General features: G+C 39.1%; 1 protein-coding gene across 5 annotated transcripts in view; it reads right to left on the bottom strand.

Moving 5' to 3' along the window:
- The window catches only part of LOC124146392 (leucine-rich repeat-containing protein 74B-like), a 442,719-nt gene extending 421,409 nt beyond the window's left edge, over positions 1–21,310 (bottom strand). For all 5 annotated transcript variants that reach the window (XR_007222720.1, XM_046516658.2, XM_048401501.1 and 2 more), the window contains exon 1: positions 21,052–21,310. The gene's annotated coding sequence lies outside the window, so the exon portion shown is untranslated. The remainder of the gene's footprint in view (positions 1–21,051) is intronic.
- Positions 21,311–23,638: the final 2,328 nt, after the last annotated feature.

Consider the following 23,638-nt stretch of genomic DNA (forward strand, 5'->3'; position numbering starts at 1 on the left):
CTTGTAAGTCAGCAATTTGGGAAACTAGTTTTGCATTTTCCACAGCATGAACAACTTTTAACTTTACTTGCTCACTTTTCATTGCTGCACTGTTTTCAGTAACTTGTGTGTTGAATGTGGAAGCAACTGATACACTTTTAACACTGGTTCGAGTTAAATACACTGCTATCTGGTGAATAACATCATTTGCCACATCAAATTGGTTATTAAACCACTCTTCTTCATACCGAGTTTGTTCAGTGTCAAGCGAGTCAATATAACGTTTGTGTGCAATAGTGAACGATTTTATTGCCGCTTCTAACTGTTCAAGTGTTTGCCCGAGTTTTCGTTTGGAACTACCGGCTGTCATTTCACTTGAAGCTCTATTACACATAGCAGTAACATGGGCTGCATGTCCACGACGGACATGCTTCAATTCATCCCTGTTTGTGTTCACAGAATCGTCGTCTGACATGGCGAACTTCAATCTTCCAAAACACGTGTTTCGTAAATAATGTTCAGTTTTCGATCACTGCATTACACCAAGTTGGAAACTTTATGTTCGTGAGAGAACATAAAGAATTAACGTCATTCGTTTCAAAAGTTTATTCCTGCTACACCATCACTTGGATACATGAAATTGTGTTTGTGTTTGCTTCATGCGTCTCATAGCACGTCATACATGTGTTTACCTTCTACCGATTTCTTCATGTTTCCAACTGTGTTGGACCGCAGGTGACAAACTAAAGGGAAGTAATTCTCGAAAGTTACGGAAAAACATAAATTGCTATTCAGTAGCAGCTTAAATTAAAACGAAAAATGATTCTACTTATTGTCAACACTGGTTGTTTATTAATGTTCACTAAAGGAGGGAGGGCTACAATTGACAAGGACCTCTAGGCTACAGGTCATGAAAATATGTTTCTCATGTCGTTGTGTTTAGTTATACGTGTGCACCTGCACTAATGAAGTAAGTGAATGTTAAGAAGACGAGATAGCGTGTATCTGTATCATCCATCACACAAAACAATGTACGTATGGTTTGACACTGTTTTAGAACGTTTTGTAAACGGATAGGACAAAACAAGCCAGTGCTGGCTTCTGCTGCTGCCTCTCCGAAGATCTGAATAAAAAGGTTATCATACTCATTGCCACATATTGCGTTCTAAAATGGAACATTTACAACGCGGGATTGTTTGCTCATTTATTATGTACCACACCATATATTTAAGGAGTGTAGGACATTTCCCCCACACCGACAGTCCCCTACTCGGACAATATCCCGTACTGACATTTCCTCACATTGAATAAATTAATAATTTATATTACAGTTTGACAAACTATTATAATATAAACATGAAAAGTCATCATCACATGCCAAGTTCACTACATGTCACCAGCTGGAAGTGACATGGGAAATAGATTTTACTCTTTGTTCAGCTGTCCTTCATTTAAAGACACATTTGACCAAAAAAAAGCACGAACTGGTTGAGTGACCTCCTTTCATCAGGTTGAAAGGATAAGAAATCGACATGCCATTACGTATTCACTACCAACGTCCTCTAATATTAAACTGATACCCTTGTTATCCCCTAATGAGATCTTGTATACTTTGTCACACCCGGTAATTGTTAAGATCATAAATCCTATCTACAGCCAGGCAATCTATACATGTTTCCAATACACTGTTATAATTAGTGGTGATTGCTAGAAAACACATCCTGGAAGATATCCTGAGACGCCTCCAAATGTCCACTTCATAATACTTACAAAAAGTGATATTCTACAGTAATAACATTTGAAGGCTAATCCTCAAATACCATCGTATTAATTGTTACGGAGTGGTGACCAACATTCGTAAATGCAAAAATTGCAAAAATCAAACTGCCGAGGATAGAATGCACTTTAAAGCGAGCTGCAATCTTCTTTCTGATATTAGATATTCGTTAAGGAGATATTCATAATAATAAAAATTATTATTGAAATAAATCAACTAAATTATCTTTTTCAAAGTCTTAAATATTCTAGAATATGTCCCTAACTTACGTTAAGCATCCAACAATTATAGTTATAATTCACCCAATATGCTGCTGATAAGACAATGATATTTGAATGCGCCCCGGATTTAATCGGAGCATATGCTAACGTTGTATAGAGGTCTGACGTAAATTGACTATCGCCTGTCTGTAAAGTGTGACCCTCGTGACGCCCTTATTTATTGTCACTGTCTTACTTAAACCATTCGAGTGACTCCGGTTTTCATTTCGTGTGACGGTGAGGCATTAAAACATTCATACACCCCTCACGTACTTTGACTCGTCTCGATAAACATATCAATACAAAGCTTATGTAATCACTATCAGAACTAACAGACGGGCGCGAAGCTTTAGTGACAATACCCTAATTACTTCATGATATGCACGACGATGACTGAGCGGCGACAGTCGGTTCAAATGTGTGCCTTTGTTGTCGAAGCGTACGCTTATAACACCTGGTCGTGCTTAAAGAACAGTTAACATTTTAGATATACTGGAGGGTTTACTACCGAACGTAACGTAACCACACAATCCTTCCGACTCCCAAACAACCAATCAATATTCACGGCAGAACTAATGGGCATGGCCTCAGCCCTCCATAATCAAGAATCCACGGTAATGAAAACGCCGATAAGCAGCTAAACTATCCCTCAAAATCCCAGAAATAAACTTAAACTTACCCATCTCAAAATAAGAAATTAAAAGTGTAAACAAGCAAAAAATCACACAAAAATGGCATAACCTATATCTAAACTCAAATAGCCAAATCAAAAAAGTGCTCAGCAAACCACTAACCAAACCAAAAATTCTCCATCCATCAAAAAAAATCGGCAGAGTAATCACTAAACTCCAAACAGGACACACCAACCTAAATAACCAAGTAAAAAAAAATATAAAAAACACACTACAGGTAACTGCCCACACTGCAAACAACCAGAAACCCCAGAACACGCACTCATCCACTGCACACACTACCTCACACATCGAACCGCATTACAAACCACCCTCAATCTAAACAAGGCTCTCACTCTAGAAGCAATACTAAACCCACAAAATAAACTAGAAAACTTCAAAGGCCTTAGGCGTATTCTTAATAAAAACGGAACTAATAAAACGCATCTAAAAACACAATAACCTACCAAATCAAAATCACATAAACAAACAAACATCCACCATACCCAGCTCCCTTCGTTCTCCTCCCTAAACCCATCGGCATCTATTCCAAATCTCAAAATTCCCAAATTCTATATAAGCAACCCCTAAACCCCCCTCTTGGGTTGCACAGACCACTTTCGCCCCTTTCGGAAACGCATTAAATGTCCTGGCCGGGCCCGTGTGCGAAATACGCATCAGTCTGGTCGGACCCCGCTTACTTTTATTAGAATGCCAGCCTTCGACCTGGTTGGTTGTTTGGGATCATGTGGAGCTGAAACCTCTACTCACCATCTTGAGCCTCGCTCACTTGCCTGTGAGACGCCCCCTATAATCCTCTACTGTTTTACCAATCAACACGCTTCATTGGCTATCGTTTTACAAAAACGCTTTTCGCAATAGAGTGATTTGGTTTTCTTTTGACACTGTTTCAGGTAAATATTCCCTGGATAGAGAAGATATTGGCGACATGGGTTCCAAGCATCGTTTGATATTTGTAAACAATTCAATTCATTAATTTGAGCTCGAACATATGTTTAAGAAAGTAAGAGAGGTTCTGATTACTCGCGAGTGTGTTATCGGATATGTCGTCAGATGGATTCAAACTTCAAATAGTATATTTCGAAATTCAAGCATCTATACTGACTGCACTAACACCCGCCAACAATGTTAGTGAAATATTTAATATGCAACAGTTTCATAATAAAAGCGACACAATCCTTTCCATATTCAAAAGAAAATCTCTGCTAAAAGCATTCCGACTGTCTCGTGAGCATGTGTTTATAAATCACTATCAAATAGTGATGGTATCGGGCGTTCGTGAAACGTTAATTCCATGTAAGTGGAAAATAATACAACACAATCGTCTTGCCTCCTACCATCCCAGATAATATTTCCACCGGGCCCCTTTCAAGGATGTTCTTTTAAACACATACATGCGTATCTAAAGAAAGAATTCTGTGTATTGCTTTAATAATAAATATTGCATATATTTAAGGCAAAGCATTAAACTGACACATTTGCTACGTACACGTGTCACAAAATGAACCCGTTAGACCACTTCAGGAAGCTCACCGGATGTCGTTATTTGGAAATACCCCTAGTGGTTATAGTTTATAATAAGAAAAGTATCCCTGCAGTGAAAGCATTTTCGGATTTCGGATTTCGGATTGCGTGGGTAAACTACTCCCTAGTTGTCATCCATGTTTTCTGGTATAACCCTAAACTTGTGTATTTGTCGTCATTCAATTGATGCTCAGTTAATTTATTACAGGTATAATTACTGGAGGCACCACTCAGATTACCTGATAAAGGTTCCCATTAGGCATTTCGTGTGTCTGGGGTATTTATTCAATTCAAATCCAGGTTGAAACCGAATCCCGGTTTGAAGTGAGGTGAAATGTATGTCATATAATATGCACGTTTCAGCCCAGCAAGAGGAGTGATCACCATCATTCCTCGCCATCAAAGGGTCAGCAGAAATTACGTTGATTGAATAATCACTGTTATTTTACACAGTGGATTTGTCAAAAGTAAGCGTTTACGTGTGTATGTTTACTAAAGCAGACAGAATAACCCAATATCTGGGCGTGAAGTGCCGATGTGAAAACAACATACTTTGTTCAAAGCCGATATAACGTTGATTGATTGCTCATTGTTATCTAACTCAATGGATTTTTTTAAAGAACCGTGGACATTATGAAAACAGTTGTCACGTGGGCTTTCTCAGCTGACCTTTGAGACTTGACACCTATGTGAAACAGCTGAAACAAACTAAGTGATCAGTTGATAAACCAAACACGGGTTATAATATCCCGAAACGATAAATATATTTTGAAATATTTGATTGTTACAGAGACACGTGACATCCAATAAGTTTCTTTGAACAGCTGCAGATGTGTGGAATATTGTTCCTTTATGTGAATATTTACGGTTGCATTCCTCGTACAAGGCAGCTGACTAAAAATATACATATAACTTTGGTAGGTTGTAATTGTGATATTTGCATTTTGTTTTCATTCATTTGCTGTAGCATTGAACAGAATCATTCTTGTTCCTCTACGTCTTGGTTGAGAAGTTCTTCGATGCGCGATAGACGTTGTTTTTCACAAGTCTTTTCCTTTGTATGCGTGTATATGTTACAGTCAATGTGTAAAATATGATTCACTCAGGCAATTTATAGAATGTCTAAATATTTCAGGCGATTGACCGAAAAATCTGTTCATTTATTTAACAGATTGACTAAAAATGACTAAGACTGTCAAAAGGGCTTAAAAACATCACAATAGATTAATTATGCTGGGATTAGAATCCAAACAATATAGAAATGTACTTTTAATATCCTTACATTTTCAGTCACTTGGTGATGATATTAAACATAAAAATGTTTGGATTTCGTCATCATAATAATACAGATGGGCATATTTTTCAGTCAATTTGTGAAATAACTGAATATTTAGGCGGTTAATAAATTTCCTAAGTGAAACGTTTGCACATTTTGACTGTAAAAAAATAAACACCATAAAATAAGCAATGGGCAGGTGAAATATTTTCTTTGTGTTGCAAGTCAAAATAGTTTAAACGAAAATCACACAATTACCAAGCAAGTGACTTATCAAAACACCGTCACCATTAATGATGCTACCCACAAAGATACCTATATTTCCTTATTATTTCCAAAACTGTATTTCATTTTGTTGATAAATGTGACCATACGCCCTTATACTGTCAATAAAAGTGACAACTGCGCTTACGAATGGCGCAGCACAGGCCGCAAACTAGTCTAGATCTCTGCTATATCATCCGGGTACTCACGGGGAAAAACAATAACAAAGGCAACAACTCTCGGGGAATTGCTTTAGGTAATTGCCCATTTAACAGTATTCAAGTTATATCACGGCGTGTCAGCTTAATGTGGGAGGAAAGCCCAAAGTGATGCAGGTCTCAGACGTTCACCATTTCGGTGAACCCCACGAGCACGGGTATGGTGCTGACAAACCTAGAAACTTAATTGGGGCGAACCGGGTTTCGAACCCAAAATCATAGGTTTCTGGCGTGCCCAAGGGACGCAACTATGCACAGCGAATCGCAACTCCTAAGACGACTGGGCCACCCGTGCCCCCCACTGAAATCAAAATCGGGGCACCATGTTATAAATCCTGAAGACGCTCAAATAGCAGTTCATGGAAGATTTACATTCTCTCATCAATTCTAAGAAATGTACTTGAAAAAAAAAAATTGATTAAAATTTCCCAATCAAATCTAGTTATAATCAGCCTGATAAGTCTATGTAAATACATACATGTATATTCTAGTGTCTTCCTCTAAAACACGAAACCAGCTCTTCCCTAAGTTTATTTCAGAAGCTTCGTATAAAGTTGTGTTATTTCAATGTGGTAACTGTACATGTATGTCTTTGACTTGCAAATACCTGACTTGCATTTGCATGTGTTTGTGGTGGATACGCTCTAACCTGATTCATGAGTATGATTCATTAACACATGCTTATGATATAGTCGGAATGGAATGGAAAAGAAGTAAATTATGGAAATGGTTTTGTTTATTTTGTTTCCAATAAAAAGCGTTTTCTTTTACAATGTTAATAGTCGTCCACACATCAAGAACTGTGTAATACAAATACCTAACCACATAATATTTGTGAAGGACTTCGTTTACCATAGGAAATCTTTAATAACCAAACGATTTCGTCCAGACTATTTCACATTATATTCAGAATGAAACTTATCACGAAACATTATGGGATACTAGACATGCACAAAACATTAGTTGGTTATGAGGTTTCCTGTCGGTCATTTTGGCCGACACATGATAGTGTTTGATTCTGTTCTATCTTATTTGTTGCCATGAAAATCACCTTAGCTAATGTGTGTACGAGTATTTGTGATTGGAGTCATGACCACAAGATCACCTTACATTTGAAGTCTAAATAAAGTATAGATATCGGTATTGGTAAAAGGAAAAGAAGCTTTACACTATGATCTTAAATAATGCAGAGTAGCATGCCATGGAAAACGTAACTCAAAATCAGTCAAGGAAAAAAGTAATACAATATATTGTACTGTACATTTAGCACAACTGTCACAAGATAGCGTGACTATTCTGTCTCGAAAGTGTCGCGATAGTGGCGTGAAAGTGGCGTGAAAGTGGCGCGATAGTGGCGTGAAAGTGGCGCCATAGTGCCGCGAAAGTGGCGCGATAGTGGCGTGAAAGTGGCGCGATAGTGGCGTGAAAGTGCCGCGATAGTGCCGCGAAAGTGCCGCGATCTTGTAAAATGTTATCGCGAAAATGGCGCGAAAGTGTCTCGAAAGTGGCGCAATAGTTTCGCGTTAATGGCTCGAAGGTGGCGCGATAATTCCGCGTTAGTGCCGCAATAGTGGCGAGAAATTTTCGCGAAATTTTCGCGAAAATAGGGGAAGTTACTTGTGAAATGTAGTGTAGATGATGCATTGAAAAGCCTGATGGTTTTTCTGATGAACGTTTAACTCTACTTCTTTTCTGACTCGGGATCCCAAAACCACAGTGAACCTTTCTGTTCAGCTGTATGCTCCCGACTCCCCGCACCACTCTCAGACAACTAACAAAATACTATCGATGATAATTTTAGCTCCTCCCTCCAAAATCACATTTGACATCATGAGAAATGAGTCATAATGGTCATTCCCCAATTTCCATAGTAATTAGTTTTACCATCAAGCCCTTCGGACTAACCAATTAGATTACCTCCCTAAGGTCATTGGTCAACTCGGACATACTCATATAATCAAACACCCTCAAGTACTCTGCCAGACTGGAAGACGCTGAAAAGATACTTATTCATGTTATTTAGACATTCCAATCAAGCAGTAGTACTCAGAAATATTTGATCACCAAAAGTCTAACCATTTTGTTCCATCCATCTATCTACCTTCTGACATTCCCATTTCAAGACCAATTCTACTAATTCATTGTACTAATGAAAAGTTTATACTCTATCACTTAAGAGAAGCAAAACCAATAATCACTTGTCCCAGGGGTCATGCCCTCACCCTGCTCAATCACTTCTCTCATATGCGTCTATATTTTACCCAAAAGCTTTATTTAAAGTAAATACCAAAAACCCTTTTTCTAAAATACCCTGGTTATACATGCTTGAAACAATTTCCGAGTGTGCTGTCGCATGCCCGATTCAATTCTCAAATAAAAACAATAGAGCTCTGCACAGCAAAGCCGGAAATGCAAGTACTGTACAGAGTAAACTGGCTTCAGTTAAAAAAATTATTAGAGGATAATTGAAGGGAAAGCTTGAGTGTTTTTCTTACGTATGACTTACAAAATACTAATTGCCAGCTTGACTACATTAGAAGCCAGTGTTTATCAAAGCCCAGATTACAATATAAATATGAAGCCAATCACTCTCCTACCCAGAGTTCCTTGCGTCCAGCCAAGTACATCTGTCACATGGTCACATGTGACAGTCCATTCATGTGTTTTTCCTCAGTTCATTTTGGACAAGTCTACATATTTAGATCACCATGTCATGAAATGTTTAACTTTCATTGAGAAAATATTCTAAAACATGCAAGATATTTATCCTATGTGTGCTGTCAGAAGAACAGCTAGCACTTACTTACTTACTTACTTAAATGAGGAATTTAACGTGCGCTTTCCAACAAATGTGTATTTCGCGCACGGGCCCGCCAGGCCATTCAGTGTTTGGTCAAAATGGGTATGTCCGAAAAGGTGAGGCAACCTAGCTAGCACTTTCGACTTTAAAAGCTTATATATTGTCTTGCGTCTTACTGTCTATATAATTATAATTTTTAATTTGAAGTTTACACTATTTACGGCTTTTCCATTGGACGTGAGGTCAGTCACATGACCACGAAACTGACGTTCATAAGAGAATGAATGACACGTTTTTTCACGAGACTGTGCTCTTGAAATGACGTAAACACCGACGGACTAGTTCCACATTCCTGGGGAAACCCCTGGGAATTCCCTAGCACGAAAACATACATAAGCGTTCTTTCTGATCTTTTAGAACCTTTAATCTTGGTCTCGGCGTTTCAGTATGCATTGAGAAAAGTCAGAGAGCTTGACTGCATGATTGTTCACGAACATCCTCACTACGGCCCATCCTAATGAGCAAACGAAGAAATGCACATCCAAACTATCGTAGTATCCATTCGATCCGTGTCTAGGCTGACAGTGACTGTCTCCAGCAATCTTCAAATTTACCTAAGTGTCTGTTTGACGCATCTTTAATCACCCACTTGATCAACGATGACTAACACATGTAACCGCCACAGGTTCATTAACAACTTCGGAAATCTCTCCCATCACGTTTATCGTGTCGGCCATTTTGACGTCTTGTACATGATATAAATGTATTACGACGCGCTGTCATTGTGACTGACTAACTGAGGTAGTTCTTTACAGACCTTTCTCATCTAATGGTAATATTATTTGAACACATGTGTTGTGTAAGATGTTTCTGAAGAGCAAATTATGCATCCATACGCTCATGTCACCTCTCTTTTTGAGGAACTATTTTATTCCGCGATATAGCTGGTTACCACTTCTGGTACCACTTCCACTGTATATTCATTGTACTGATTAATCAACATGAACCTTATCTTCGGAACAGCTATTTCATAATGTTTGATTTTAATGTTTCATACTCATTTCATTTCAGTTAATGCCTATCAGACATTCCTGAACACTCATGGTAGAACGACCTCCCGTCTGGACTTCCACATGTCCCTTCTCCACTCACTCGTCGGGAACAGTCAGGTGAAGAGGAGGTCTTGCAGGCCCAGGACCCAGCCTCCTTCCCGACGACTGACCTGATGTCACTTCATAGAAGTGCTGCGTGAAGGGAAGAGGAAACAGTGTGTTCTCTGCAGAAGAGACAGAGGACCATCAATGGCTCTGCAGGAAAGGTCAGGGCCTGGGCCCACTTGCACAAAGCAATCTTAGCGCTACAACTATTGTAAGCCAATGTTAAAGTATGGGAGTTACGATCATCTTAGTGCTAACATCGCTTTGTGCAAGTGGGCCCTGGTGTCCTGACTGCCACGTTGGCCTCTGTGCACGCTGTTTCCGTCAGTATCACACAGCTGATCACATTGAAGAGTGAAAGGCTGTGTGTACTGGCATATGATGGAACATGACTATGTTCCATCATATCAACCCTTCAAGCAGTTTCCCCATCTGTGTGCTTCATTGTAAATAACTAGTGAGTAAGTAGGACTTATGCCGCACTTGCAATATTCAAGCGACATCACAGCGGGTTATTGTATATATTTACTTATTGTATATATTAAAGAATGTTTTTGTGAGAGAATATGATCTAACGCTGTTTTTACATAATAACAGCAACATCATGGTAATTCATTGTAAATAGATCATTGTCTATTGTACCGGTATATGATTATGTACTTATTTTAAATGAAGTGAGTTTGTTTTATGCCTCTTTTAGCAATATTCCCACAAAAATATGGCAGTTTAATGTACATATGTTCATATTATGTTCTCTATTTATTGTACATGTAATTATTGTGTGTATGTAAGGATCTGTTCGTGAGTAGGACTTCCCACTGCATCTGCAATATTCCAGCAACATCGCAGCGAATCTTTGTAAATAGATAATAAATATATTGTATATATGTACTTATTGTAAATTTTTCATATATATATATGTACTTAAGGATATTTCTGTGAGAGAGTATGACTCAATGCTGTATGTGCAATATAACAGCAACATCACAGCGATTCATTGTAAATAGATTAAATTATATTAATGAAATAATAAAATTTATATCATTAATCTATTTACAATGAATCGCTGTGATGTTGCTGTTATATTGCACATACAGCATTGAGTCATACTCTCTCACAGAATATATATATATATACACACACACACTTACTGTAAATAGAAAATGGATTTGTGTATATATTAAAGGACATGTTGGTGCGTGAGTGAATATGGATTATTGATCTTTTGTTCACAATTATGTACTTCATGTAAATAGAGTGAGTATGATCAATGCCGCTTTCAGCAGTATTCCAGCAAACATGCAGCACTTTTTTTTAACTTTATTGTACATACTTTATATATTATTCACATTTAAATACTGTCAATAAATATGTATATATTGAAAGATTTGTACATTTGTGTTATATATCTCATTTAAACAGTTACAAGTTTTGTGACTAATGATAATTTTCAAAAGATTAAGTAAAGGACATTAAGGTCAGTAAGTATAACAGTAAGGACCTTAGAATAAAAAACAATTTTCTAAGTTCATCCCATTACAGCCATAAGAAAGTGGCTTTTAAAAGTGTGGGTGTACCTCTGGAATATTAACAAAATATTAAAAAATGTTCACAGATTATTCATGTGTGTATTTGTAAGCATACTTTTTAATTATTAATTGATATATAGAAATTGATTCTCCAATGTTATAACCAATGACGTGCATACATCTACATAACTATAGAAACTAAATGTTTTTTCTTCTAGTCCTTATAAAGATAAACCCTTAAAATTTTTGCAAATTTCTACTTGTCCGTATTATGCTTTAACTATTGGTCAGTTTGGCAAGGACTATTGGACAAGTGCCAATTGCAACCGCTGCAACACATGCACGTCTTTGCCGTAATGTATTTTTATCAAATTCGCTCAACTGACATAATGTAATCCATAAATTTTAGCGGTAAATGCCACGAGCAAGCGCGGACGTGAGAGAAGAACGTGAACGTGAATGTATATGTTACAGATTGCGCTAATCTGAAATGTCCGTTTTTTTCGGGCGGGTAACCTTTGCCTTCTTTTTTTTCAAATTCATCAAAGATTACCTTTTTTTCTTCAAATTCGTCAAACATTACCAGTTATACATAGTTTGATTAGTATTAAATGTCCGTTGAAATATACTTCGGATAATGGTATTCATAACAGCTAGTCTACCACATCGCCATGGAAATCATTCGTCAAAAAGTTCCCGACAGAAAGATTAATTATGGAGATCAATTTTGATTATACTTTGAACATTTCATGCCAAAAATCACATATAAATCCAACTGACTCTAATGAATGTTAGCTAATACAGTTCCTTTGGGTTTGCGATCAGTGGTTCCATGTCTTTAATACTGCTTGATGGTCACTCAGTGGCTGATGATGTAAGCAGGGACCGAAATGGAAATCGGGAAAATATGGCCAGATTGCAACGTTAGAATCTTTGATGAATCAATGCGTTTATCATCTACAAATTACGACAGATTTCAGACCATCACTAGAACACTAAGCTATGCTTACAGAATGATGTTCAAATATACTTACTATCTTGGTTGCTGTCAAAGATGTTATAGTAAATCCCAAATCCCAAACACCACTGAACACGATCAACGACATATTCAAAACTAAAGCTGTCGACAACACAAAAGGCATTTTCGTATTGTTTCTGCTTCATGTGAATTTTTTATTGTTCTGTGTTTGTATAATCGGGAGCACCTTTTGAATACAGTACCACAACTTCAAGACAAGCAACCAGTTTTTGTGAGAATCCGTTGGACGCGAACCTGCGACCTTCGGATTGTTAGCCTGACAGCTAACCAACTGAGCTACGTCCACACTGTTAAACTGCAAATTTACCTAGTCATGCCTATGACGTTACGGAACTGAATGAAAAGGGTCGAATAGGTGACGGACACTTACGAAGGTTTTGGGTAGGCATGGTGTCTCATGACTTTAGTCTATGGACACTTTCGGAAGCCATTTGGCACACTCGTCCCATTCTGTAATCTACAAGAGTGGTGAGGAATGAGCCGATATGCCGCGAAATGAAAACGGCTCCAGGCGTCAGACGGCAGACATCGAACTCGCGAGTACGCAAGAATGATATGGTATTTAATAATTCGTCAGGTGATTTTTGTGACAGAAAAGTGTGGTAGGGAACACTGTAAGGATGATGTGGATAATAGTAAGGAATGAGGGAGGAATAAGCATGACTAGTAACGACACAACGGTGAGTTCGCTTTTGAATCAGTACTGAAAAAATGTAGCCGGTGAAAGCAGCTTGTGTGAATGTTCCAGGACAGTTTCCAGTAGCCAATATATTCGACACAAAACCATTTCATCCTTTTTACTTGACGTTTTTGTGTGAAGAATATTAGGAGCCGTTATATAATCAATAATAGCCACTAAACGAGTACCTAACCCTAATGATCGTAAAGGGGTGATTGATCCTAAAGGGGATCCAAGGGCTAAGGATAGAGTTCGGGGTAACCTACCCTAACACTGGCGACATTTGGATGTGTTCAGCGCAATTATAATATCCCTAATAAACTGCATTCTTGTGCATAATAATGAAAATTAATGAACCGAAAAAATAATATATGTATATCAGTTCCCATTTAACCACTTTATCCACTTCAATTATGAGAAAAACGCAATAATAAATATATAAAAAATAAAAGTACTTTCGTAAACTAGCGCTTGCTCTAAAATGCGCCGCCGCAGGCTATAATTTGTAAACAAATACTCAAAACTCTCAACACCGCAGGGCGTATTCAATGACATTGCGTATAGAGATGATAGATCACTGGGAGGAGCTTATGCACACTCAATGACCCCTGACGTCACAGGGCATTGTTTCGCCGGTGTGACTGGCAACAAAATACTACAAATTACGTCATAGGGTATGATCACGTGTTTGAAAAGTTTGTGGTACTGTATTCTAAAGGTAAGCCATATAATCGTTATTAGTTAAAAATGAAAATAAAACAACGTTATTTAGGATACAAAAAGATACGAGACTAACTCGTTCATTCGTCTGTATGCAAATTTCGTCGACGTGCAAATGGACATGTTCGCCATCGCCAGGTAGAGTATTTTCAGTAAACTAATTTACATGAGCCGTGAGCAATACCTTTCGGTGCCAGATAAGTAAAAATATGCCATGCATAAAGGCATGTTCTTCACAGATTACCTAGTATGATTTTCTTACTGAAAAAATGAATAATTTCCGAAAAGAATAATGATTTATTGCAATGAAGAAAACACAACACCGTGTATTACTTTTACACTGAAATGCTGTTTCGGTCTCCTCTTTCTAAAAGTACGTAATTTTAAATTTCATAGTTAAAGTTACATATTACAATTTATATGAGCATGTAGGTAATAAACCACAGATTTTAGGGATAAGATTTCATTCCTTACTTATAAATAGTTTTTTCATTAAATGGCATTTTCTGACATGATATGCAAACGATAACGTTACAATTTCAATAATTTACGTCCAAAATGGCTTCTCACAAATTTGAACAAATTCGTAATCGACGATTTCGCGGACGATTTTACACGGAGATGTTTTATTTTCAACACAGTAATCAGGAAACAAACAGGCTTTCGCATAATGTTTTTGGTTTTTATATTTGTGGAGATTTACAACCTGACAAGACGCACAAAGTATCAAGTGCGCAATGTCAACAAAACAGCCGCCATGGACATTTTGTAAAAAATCGCATATTCAATACGTTTGCCGAGCTATAAACTACTGGTAATCATGTTAAATGCTTTACAATATTTACATAGACAGTTAGGGAAATGGTTGTACTGTTATAGTGTGAAATTTGAAAATTGTGGGTTGTACCGTTGTTACGTTCCGTCATTTATAGACGAAGGTGTGCAGTTTCCAGAACGTCACTCGCAAATAAACTCGGCACAGCGATAGTACACAGGCTTTTTTTAGGTGGCAGCCAGAGGGTTAACGCCGCACTCAGCAATATTCCAGCTATATGATGGCGGTCTGTAAATAATTGAGTCTGGACCAGACAATCGAGTGATTGACATCATGAACATCGATCCACGCATTTGGGATCGATGACCTGCATCAACCAAGTCAGTGAGCCTGACCACCTGATCCTGTTAGTCGCCTTTAACGACAAGCATAGTCGCCTTTTACGGCAAGCATGGGTTGCTGAAGACCTATTCTACCCCGGATCTTCATGGGTCTATAAAGTCGCAAGCTCCAACGTTCATACAGTTTGGCCCTCACTCTATGAAGGGTCATACTCCAATGAACTCACACAAAGTGAAGGTCAATTTCACCACATAAAACTCCATAGATGTGATAGCGGTGTCTTCATCTGCTCATGCTAAATATAGGCCAAGTTCAAAGGTTACGATCTCGTGAAACGAGAGCGAGACCTAATTACCCATAAGCCCTTCTTCATGATTGCCTCATGCTAATCACATGTACGTATCTCGCTGGAGATTTTTTGTGAGTATACGAGGTAAATATGAGTAGTACACAAACTAATATCCCCAAATAACCTTCCAAAGGTTCAAGGGATCATGACAAACCTCCCGAAAGTGGAGCAGTCAGTCAAGTGTCGTTAAATCTGTCCAGTACGAGCCATGATGACGACCACGTGGGTCCGAAGGTTAGATCTACTAACCGGGGTACTTCGCAGGGGGTAAGTAGCGCAGGCAAGCAAGATCACTTACCTAAAGGTTATAGGATTCCTAGAAAAAGGAGAATTAACCACAGGATTGAACATGATATCTCAGACTGGCCTAGCTCGAGCGAGTCAAGTTCGAGTGACAGTTCGACTGATAGTGACGAGTGCGATGTGGTTGATAGTTACCATCTGCCTGGCACGTTTTCAGGGCTGGATGCGGACGACTATATCGAACCCTCACAAAAAAAAGGTCGATTTTCAAATGTTTGTGTCAATAAACTTGATAAACCCCGCTCTGAAAATGGTCATGCAACTGTAGCCGGTTCAGCTGAACCAGTAGATGAATATGTCCAATTTTCGATCTCAAAGGCAGAATCAGATTCTTGGTCCTTGCCAAGCCATCTGTCTAATTATCTCAATACTCAGTTCTCTACCTTCAAAAAAGATAATGTGCTGAATGAGAACATTCTTGATGATCACTCCATACCTGATGAGCATTGTTTGACTGCTCCCCAACTGGATGGGTATTAAGATGATCTTTTCTAAGCGCGGGACAGGTCATTTGAGAAAAAAACAGATTTCAATAGTTTATTCAATAGAGAATGTTAAATGTCATGGGTCCTTTTGTCCCAGTTATGGGGAAATCTTGACAAAATCAAGCGCAGGGAGGCTTCACCTGATTTAGACATTTATGAAATTCTTGGCACTGTAGAAAAGTCAGTCTGCCTTGTGGGACAAGCTAACTTGTCGATCAATTTCCACAGGTGGCTTTCAATTTTATCCAAACCAGTTAAGGATCCAAAGAAAGCCAAAAAGTTGCTTTACAAGTATGAGGGTACCTTTGCTGATGCTAAAGGGAAGCTCTTCGGAGACCCCTTTTACAACACGCTACTCGCCGAGGTGAAGCGTAAGCAAAAGGCCAGGGATATTCTTGGTGGACGTCATTCGGCTCCTAAGAAAAAGATTAATTTCTTTAGAAACCAGCCTTTCTCACAGCAGCCCTTTCTTGGTGAGCCCTCAGGTAAGCCCAGTTCGTCTGGGGGCGGATTCAGAGTTCAGGCATCCTTCAATCCAAGCAGAAGAGGAAAAGACCGTGTTGGCAAAAGAAGAAGATCCTCAGGACCATATAGGTTTGTATCACTCTCTTTCAACAAATACTGATGCCATGAAGCTGGGCATAAGTTCAAGTCCCATTAATCTGAATGCTCAAAATCCAGAACATCCAGACAGTATGTAACCAGAAATAGAAGATCTAAAATTAGAAAACATTCCTTTCCCGGAAAATATTTTCAGGGGCAGAATAACACATTTCTACACCAATTGGGCAAAAATTACTCTAGACCCATGGATTCTTCAGACTGTTCAGGGCTTTCAAATCGAATTCATTCAAAAGCCTATCCAGAGAAAACCACCTCCACCGTTAACTCTTTCTCAGGTGAACCAGGTTGTTCTGGACAAGGAGATTGGGAACATGATGATGAAAGGAGCGATAGAAGAGATTCTTCCGGGTGTGAATCTGGAGGATTCTCAATCTCAGTTTTTGAGTCCCATGTTCATAGTTCCCAAAAAAGACGGGGGTCAGAGACCAATACTCAATGTGAAAATACTGAATGCTTTCATTCCATACAATCATTTCAAGATGGAAAGCCTTTCACTCCTGAAGGATGTCATTCAGGAAAACGATTATATGTGGAAACTGGACCTGAAGGATGCATACTTCAGCATCCCAATTGCCAGGCACCAGAGGAAATTCCTCCGCTTTCAATGGAAAAGGCGATTGTTTCAGTTTCTCTGCCTTCCATTTGGCCTAGCGCCAGCTCCACGGACGTTCACCAAGTTGCTGAAACCTGTGGTGAGCATTGCACGCAGAGCAGGTATTCGGGTGATCATATACCTAGACGATATGATTCTCTTTGCCCGCAGCCCAGAGAGTCTAGTTCGTTGCCGAGAGAGTCTCTTGTATCCTTTGAAGAACCTAGGTCTCGTTATCAACAAAGAGAAATCAGTTCTTGCTCCATGTCAGAACCTCAACTTTCTGGGTTTCGAGATAGATTCTCAGTGTCTCACTCTAACAGTTCCCCAGAAGAAAGTGACGGACATCCTTCAAAGATGTCACAGGATACTGAAACAACCAGTGGTAAAGATTCGAACAGTGGCCACTTTGTTGGGAAAGCTTTCAGCATCAATGAGAGCTATTGTTCCAGCCCAGTTACACTGCCGGTTCCTACAAATGCAATCATCACGGGAACTATTGGAACATCAGAGCTACGAACACAGGATCAAACTTTCCAGGAAGTGTGTGCAAGAAATTTGCTGGTGGGTAGACAATCTGTCGACCTTCAACGGCAAACCCATTTCAGCAATCCACCCAGATCTGATATTACAAACAGATGCTTCCAATCTGGGATGGGGGGCAGTTTGCAATCAAGACCGGACTGGAGGTTGGTGGAGTCTGGAGGAGAGCAAATTCCATATCAATGCTCTCGAACTGAAAGCAGTTCTACTGGCTCTTCTGTGTTTTTGCAAAAGTCAGGCATGTCCCTTCTGGTCCAGGTCGACAACCGCACAGCAGCCTCTTATGTGAATCGTCAGGGGGGGGACAAAGTCTCATGTTCTAGTCACAATAGCCAAAGAAATATGGGACTTTTGTCTCCAGAGAAAGATAACTCTGGAAGCACAGTATCTACCGGGCAAGGAGAACATCATTGCAGACTGGGAGAGTCGCCATTTTGCAGATTCGAGCAAATGGCTGTTGAATCACAAGGTGTTCAACCAGTGCAATCAGAGACTTGGCCCTCACTTGATAGACCTTTTTGTATCCCGCCTCTCACATCAACTGGAGAAGTATGTCAGTTAGAGACCAGATCCCCAGGCAACTTACATAGATGCATTTCAGTTGGAATGGAAGGGGGCGAGAGGTTATGCCTTTCTCCCATTCTCCATGATCGGGAGATGTCTGTGGAAAGTAAGGAGGGAGGGGGCAGAACTGACCTCGATAACTCCTGTGTGGCAGGGCCAGGCATGGTACCCTGTCCTGTTGGAGATGTCAGTGGAGTGTCCAATACTTCTACCAGTGTGGGCCGACTCACTGGAATCACCACAAGGTCAATCACACCCTCTGGTAGCAAACAGGACACTGCTATTAGCGGCCTGGAGGGTTTCAGGAATCTGGTCACTTCAGGAGGCATTTCGCAAAAAACTGCCGAGCTTTTGTCACACCAGTGGAGACCAGGGACGCAAGGAGCTAATAATTCCTCCTGAAAGAGGTGGTCTTGCTGGTGTGTGGAACGGCAAATCAATCCTTTTTCAGCCTCTTTGGAACATATCCTAGAGTATCTAACCCACATGTATGAAAGTGGATCTTAATACAGAACCGTTAACACTAGCAGATCAGCTTTGTCTGCCTTTCATCCCACATACATGGCTACCCAGTTGGTCAACATCCTTTGACCAAGAAACTTATCACAGCTATTTTCAATCAGAAACCTCCATGTCCTCGATACCACCAAACTTGGAATGTAGACGTGGTCCTGGACCATATTGGTAATATGCCTGAAAATGGTAAATTATCAGATAAGCATCTGAAAGCGAAACTGGCGATATTGTTGATGCTTACATCAGCAAGTCGCTCAGCTGAACTTCCTTCCATGAACGTAAAGTTCACATCTGACAAGGGCGACAAAGTTGTCTTTCTTTTGACAAAGCCCACAAAGGTCTCTAAGCCTGGGTCAGAACCTCATAAGTTGACCATACAAGCTTATCCTAAGAATCCTTTGCTCTGTGTAGTGCAGTGTATCAGAGACTACCTTGACCGCACACTCCTGTGGAGAAAGGATGGGGATAGAGATAAGTTATAACTCAGTTATGTGAAACCTCACAAACCTGTATCCGCAGCTACAGTTGCTAGATGGGTAACTAATGTGATGAAGGATGCAGGGATCAATGTTACAGTGCATAGAGCACACGCTGTCCGGGGGGGGCTTCTACATCAAAAGCTTACACTAAAGGTGCTTCGATCACCAAAATTTTAGAACTGGGAAACTGGTCTAGAGCATCTACTTTCAAGCAGTTTTACTTGAGGGAGACTAAAGAATGTGGAATCCAGTCTAAAATACTAAACTAGAGCTTTAGACCACCGCTATCACATCTCTGGAGTTTTATGTGGTGAAATTGTTAATTTCATAAGCACATGTAATGTGTGAATTGAAATTATAATTTCATTAATAAAACGAAGTAGATGTGATAGCCCAACCCTTGAATTTCCCTCCCTAGATTGTATTTTGACTGAATTGTATCTCTTTACAGAGGACGCCATTAGGAGACCAGGCTGAATTTCCCACATTCCAGATGTCCAGCTTGGACCAAGATTATCCGTCCGGTTGCAGTCTCAGATGAGACTGTTTTTGTAGTTCGCGTTCGCGTTCGCATTCGCATTCGTATTCGGTACAGTGTACTCAGATCTGGGTTTCTTGTCACCTTAATTTGGGACATCCCAAATAAATGTTTGATTGAAGCTCTTTTCTTAGTTGTTTTTAGCACTTAGGCATAATGAAGAAGGGCTTATGGGTAATTAGGTCTCCTCCTCGTTTCACGAGATCGTAACCTTTGAACTTGGACTATTTTTAGCATGAGCAGATGAAGACACCGCTATCACATCTACTTCGTTTTATTAATGAAATTATAATTTCAATTCACACATTACATGTGCCTATGAAATTAACAATTCTTAAATGCAAAACAATATGTGTAAAGCACGCACTACATGTAAGGCTGGCATATGCCGTCTGTTATTTTAGAATAAGTGTGTTTGTTTTCAAACAAGAGAAAAGTCTAGTCTTGTGATAAGCCTATCAGCCTACCCATGTGTTGTGGTCACTGGAGCAGAACATTCTTACAGAATAAGGTGAGCAGAGCAAAGTAAGCTTGGGATTATCAGCTATTGTTTACAAACAAAGCTTCAAAACGGTCAACGTCCTGTCCCTTTAATTTCAAATGTCTTTATTTATTTATTTGATCTATTAAATAAGGATTGGTCCATTACTGTCAAACAACTGGGATATGTCTTTAACTGGAGTATCTGACAAATGGGGTCTGACTATCTGCAAAGAGCGCCCGATCATGTGATTTGCACAAACTGACTCGTGGGTCAGTTTTGACTGACAGGTGACCTTGCTCAAGTGTTTGACGGACAGATCTGATATAATGTCACACAAACGTATTTCAACAAAAATGAATCTTTGTAACTTCTAAACAGGTAGATCTAGTGACACATTCGTCACATGTATCAACAGCAGCATTTACCGACCATGTACAAACCTCGGCATTCTTGTTTGGTACAAATTATAACCAGCTCTCTCGTTAATATTGACACATGACATGTAGGGCCTATACAACTCATAACAACGGATCAAACACTCACAAAAGGCTGACAGTGGCTCTACCCAGTATATTCTCGTCCCATACACTGAGGTTCTTTGAGCTAAATCAACGGGGAACAACGACCGTGTACTGACACTTCTCAGTGAGCTTGGCAACAGCAAACACGACCGTCACTGCGTCTAAGGTTCAGACACGATTTTCTTACTTCCCGCGAAAAACGTCATAGGTGTGTGGGTACATCCGAGTACGCCCGGCTTTTCCCGCTACTGGTCATTTGTCACCACTCGTCCCTTTCCGTAATCTTCATGTCCAAGCCGCATTCGTTACCGCTGGCATCAACAAGTATAAATAGAAATTGCTGCAGTTCATCAATTGTTCCCCGCCATATATTGTCATATGCAGAGGAAGGAAGTGTAAGCTATGGGAGGAGAGGATTGGTGTAAAGTACAAATTGGTTGTTATTAATGTCGTTATCTTTGGAAAGCACAATAAAAGAAACTGTCTTTAAATGATCAGCACAAGGAAAACCAAGGCAAGAAAATACATAACTGGGCCTGTCAGGCAGAAGTTGATATATACCCACTATTGGTACCAATAATATAACAATAATTAATTAAAAGTCCACAACAAATGTCATTTTTAAACATTTTTGGCGGCAAATATCAATATTTCTGGTCAAAATGTTGGCTGGGTTAAACAAAACAAACTTTTGAAATAGTAAACACACACAAATGTAATGAATCCACAGTTTGGTCAATTCATCTATAAATATTGAAAATTATCTTACATATTGTAAAAACCAAAGGTAACATTTCTCAAAACTTATTAAAACTCATAATTGAAACTGGTAGATGTACAAAAACACCACCCCCATTGGAACAACGTCTCTGTGAAACATGTGATGTCTCAGAAGATGAGTAACATTATGTACTGTCTTGTATAAAATACAACCAAGACAGGGAATCACAAGTAATCAGAAATAATCCTCAATGATAAAGAATTTCGTACACTTTGTTAAAAGGAACAGTTCTTAATAATTTTCCCAACAGTTATCCAGAAACAACTTCCAAGATCTGTTTTCCAAATTACTTGTATGTACAACATTGCCGTAGTTTTTCTCAATTCTCATATTGTTTCCATATCATTATAATACACTTGTTTTAAAATAAAATTGTTATAATCTACACCCTTTGTATGTTGAATGTACCTGGGTTTTTTAATTGCACTTATTGTGTTTACAACTTTTGTGACACTGAATATTGCCACTGTTTCTTCATGGAATGTGAAGCAACACATATCTCACCTTTGTTGTATGATAGTTTCTTACAGTTGTGTATGGGGGCACGATTGGCCCAATCGCCTAAGGCGGTGCAATTCCCCATGGAGAGTTGTGTCTCTTGGGCACGCCAGGAACCTATGACAGTGTGTTTGAATTCCTGTCCGCCCCGATTATGCACAGCAAGCACCATAAATGTGATTATGGAGACAAACTAATTCGAATTTCTCATATCAACCCGTTGTTGTACATGTGTTGTTTATAGAACCAAGTCATACTTTATAGAAGCCTGGCATTTAATCGTGTTGAACAATAGGTTGCAATAGCAGTGTGAAGGGAGAATGATTGAGTGCGCGTTACACGCTTGACCTGTATTCCTCCCTGGAACCTTTCTCGATTCCTGCTTGAATAACGTACGATACATTGCAAAGGTAGTGCACAATAGAGCTTTTTGGGTAAGGGAGATAATCACTCACTCGCAGTGATACAGCTTGAATAAGATACGATGTACAGCATTGCAAGGTCAGTGCGTGATAAAGCTCTATACTACGCCTATAGCTAAAGGAGATAATCGCTCAATGCGCAGTAGTTTATTCTTACAAAATATAGACCGGTTAATTTCACAAATTACTTGGATTATATATATTACGAAACGTGACAAGTCACAGAATGTGACATGCGATTGGTTAAAACATGTCCGGATTAAGTCACTTTCATTTCATTTTAAAAGCTCCAAATTTTTCAGAGAAACCAAAATGGAGCTCTCCTTCAGTTAAAAATGAACTAACCTTTCTACTTCCCTGCCTTCAAACCGGGGAAGAATAAACCAAGCTATAACGCCTTTCGCAGCTGCAACGCTATTTTCTATTATATTTTGATGTGATATCTACTTATGTTTAAAGAGATAAATTTTAACTGCTAACACTTGCTTAACTTGAACACGAGGTATTTACAGTTCTGTATAAACTGCTTCTTTGGCACACTGTATCAGACAATCATAAATAAAGAGCATTGTAGATTCTACTTTAAATTACCAAAATTTGAACAGCTGATCGCTACATAAAGAAATAAAGTATTCCAACGGTTTCTCTTCACTTATACTTCAAATTTTAAAAGAGTACCCCAGGTACAAAAGCTCACCAATATCAGGTGAGTAAGTGCCAAACTAGCTTTTTTTGATAATAAATAATTCCCGATAAAGGGACACAGTGTTTATCTTAAACAACCTTTAAAATTCTCAGAACATTTCGTGACAAAAGAATAATGACCACTAAGAACAAATTGGGGTGTCACAAGTTAAGGAATCTTCAGTGGACAACGGATGACAGACGCCGGACAAACACGCCACCAC

Source organism: Haliotis rufescens, unplaced genomic scaffold (assembly GCF_023055435.1).
Source record: "Haliotis rufescens isolate VD_foot unplaced genomic scaffold, xgHalRufe1.0.p SCAF_22, whole genome shotgun sequence".
Taxonomy (NCBI): Eukaryota; Metazoa; Mollusca; class Gastropoda; order Lepetellida; family Haliotidae; genus Haliotis; species Haliotis rufescens.